The sequence below is a fragment of the Sorex araneus genome, chromosome 1 (assembly GCF_027595985.1).
Source record: "Sorex araneus isolate mSorAra2 chromosome 1, mSorAra2.pri, whole genome shotgun sequence".
Lineage (NCBI taxonomy): Eukaryota > Metazoa > Chordata > Mammalia > Eulipotyphla > Soricidae > Sorex > Sorex araneus.
In genome coordinates this window covers 66,234,814-66,238,028 of record NC_073302.1, presented here as the reverse complement: position 1 = coordinate 66,238,028, position 3,215 = coordinate 66,234,814, and the positions used below count along the sequence as shown (strand labels likewise).

Here is a 3,215-nt window from a genome sequence, read left to right as displayed (position 1 = left end):
AGCAGGCCAAAGTAATCTAAACAAAATGGTCAAGAAAAATTCTAACTTCCCTTGATCTTTGAACACGACAAGTGATGTTAGGATGTCATCATCATGAGATTTAAGCCAAGACAAATTAAAGAGGACACAAAGCATTAATGTTAACCTAAAAATCAAATTTTTTTAGTGACTGTTGCTATTGTTTTTAAACTCTAGGTTTAAAAAGTAGCTTTATTAAAATATAATTGCATACATAAAAGTTGCCCATTTCAAAGGATACAAGGCAGTGACACATAATGCGTTAACCCTGGTCAATTTTAGAACACTTTTTGATTTCCCCCCATGATATCTTGCACTTGTTTCTACTCATTCCCCATTCTTCTATGATTGCATTCCAGACTTTAGTAACCATTAACCTACTTTTTGTCTCTATGCAGCCACTTATTCTGGTTAATCGGATGGACTCCATAGATATGAACTCACAAAACAGCTGACTCACTCATACTCTTTTGTGTCATGTTTTTTATTCACCTAACAATGTCTTTGCTGCAAGTATCCTAAATATCCATCATACAATGATGAGACCAAGAAGCTCTCATATATACACTCAATGGGATACTACTAAGTCATTAAAAGTGAATTGATACTTGTGGGGCAAAATTGATAGAACTTGAGGTTATGTAGAATAGGTAAGGTTGTGAAAAAACAATTATCAGATGGTTTCACTCACATTTGAAATATAAGTGACTAATGTTTGCCTTGCACACAACCAACTCGGGTTCGATTCCTCCGTCCCTCTCAGAGAGCCCAGCAAGCTACCAAGAGTATCCCGCCTGAGCGGCAGAGCCTGGCAAGCTCCCCGTGGCATATTAGATATGCCAAAAACAGTAACAAATTTCACAATGGAGACGCTACTGGTGCCTGCTCGAGCAAATCAATGAACAACAGGATGACAGTGCTGCAATGCTACAAGTCAAATAAGCAGACAAAAAAAGGGCAACGATATTATGCACTGGTGGAGGGATGGGTACTTGATCATTGTATAATTGTAACCCAAACACAAAAGCTTGTAACTATCTCACAGTGATACAATAAATATTTTTTTTAAAAAGGGGGGCAACAAAGATGATTCCTAGACTCATAAAATTATACTGTCTAGTGGAAGAAAAGGAAGGTGGGAAGAAGAAATGAGTAAAAAGATTTGTGTGTGTGTGTGTGTGATGGAATAGCACAACAACAAAACTACCAAGATTTCATGGTGCATGTATAGCAGCATTGGGGTAGCCTCATGCTTGAAAGAATGGTGTTGCAGGTGCTTTAGTCACTGGGCCATTTCATGATCCCTCTTCAGATGGTTTTATGAAGTGGTTGCACCACTCTACAATCCCACCAGAGGAATCTGAGAATTTAAACTCTACACACACTTTCTAATACTTGTTATTACGTCTCTCTCTCTCTCTCTCTCTCTCTCTCTCTCTCTCTCTCTCTCTCCCTCTCCCTATCTTTATTAGCCATCTTTCTGTGTATAAAGTATGTTTTTATTTACATTTCCTGATTTATCATGTTGTTGAATCTAGACATGTGTTTGTTGGCTGCTTGTTTATTTTCATTTTTTTTATTAGTTTATTTTTAATTAGAGAGTCATCGTGAGGGTACAGTTACGGATCCATACATCTTTGTGCTCATGCTTCCCCCATACAAAGTTCAATAACCCATCCCTTCACCAGTGCCCATTCTCCACCACCAGTAAACCCAACATCCCTCCCCCCCTCCCCAGTCCCGTCTCCCCCCACCCTACCCTGCCACTATGGCAGGGAATTCCCTTTTGTTCTCTCTCTCTGATTAGGTGTTGTGGTTTGCAATAAAGGTGTTGAGTGGCCATTGTGTTCAGTCTCTAGTCTGTATTCCACCCACCTCACCCTTCCCCCACATGACCTCCCACCACATTTTACTTGGTGGTCCCTTCCCTGAGTTACCCAGAATGAGAGACCAGCCTCCAAGCCATGGAAACAATCTCCTGGTACTTATTTCTACTATTCTTGGGCGTTAGTCTTATAGTCTATTATTCTATATTCCACAGATGAGTGCAATCTTTCTATGTCTGTCTCTTTCTGACTCATTTCACTTAGCATGATACTTTCCATGTTGATCCACTTATATGCAAACGTCATGACCTCATTTTTTCTAACCGCTGCATAGTATTCCATTGTATAGATGTACCAGAGTTTCTTCAACCAGTCATCTGTTCTAGGGCACTCGGGTTTTTTCCAGATTCTGGCTATTGTAAACAGTGCTGCGGTGAACATATAAGTGCATATGTCACTTCGACTATACTTTTTGGCTTTTCTGGGATATATTCCCAGCAGTGGTATTGCTGGGTCAAATGGGAGCTCAACCTCTAGTTTTTTGAGAATCGTCCAAAAAATATGGAATGCTTCACGAATTTGCATGTCATCCTTGCGCAGGGGCCATGCTAATCTTCTCTGTATCGTTCCAATTTTAGTATATGTGCTGCCGAAGCGAGCACTGCTTGTTTATTTTCCTTGAAACATTGTCTTTGCTTTTCTTTATTGTCAGTACTTTCAAAAAGTCTTCACACTGACTTCAATTGTTTATTGTTCCTTATGAGAACTCAGTTGTGAACCCAATTAGTATTTCACTCTATGCAATCAAATACATTTTCTTATACTTTTGAGGTTTTAGCTTTGGCTTTCAACACTTTTATTATATATCTTCTTTGTGGATAGCTTTGCATTTATCGCACTTTAAGTTAATTGCACACCTTGCTTGGATGTGTAGATTAATGCTTTTCAAAAAATTGAGGAAATTTCACCCACTAATCTTTGAATATATTTTAGTTTCTTCCTCTCTATTCCATTTACACTCCTATCATACATTTATTTGGACAGTTCATAATGTCTCACGTTTCTCTGAAGCTCTGTTCATTATTTGAATTGTTTACTCCCTGGTCTTCAGATCTTAAATCAATCTATCATTAAATTCATGGGGTCTTTCTTCTGCCTGTCTAAATCTACTACAAACACCTCTCATTCATTTTCTTGTTATTATACTTTTTATATCTTGAATCTCCTTGAGTTCAGTATTTCTTCTCTTATTTTTTAATCCATATTCAATGAACACTGTCAGCAAATAATTATTTTTTAAAGTTTGTTTTCTTTCAGTTTTTTAAAAACACATAGCAGTTTTGCAAACTACAGTGTCAAAAGATGGAAAAA

General features: G+C 37.8%; 1 non-coding gene across 1 annotated transcript; it reads right to left on the bottom strand.

Moving 5' to 3' along the window:
- Window positions 1–2,399: 2,399 nt before the first annotated feature.
- On the bottom strand, window positions 2,400–2,506 carry LOC129401244 (U6 spliceosomal RNA). The gene has a single exon (XR_008628176.1). It is a non-coding gene; the product is annotated as a U6 spliceosomal RNA (small nuclear RNA).
- Window positions 2,507–3,215: the final 709 nt, after the last annotated feature.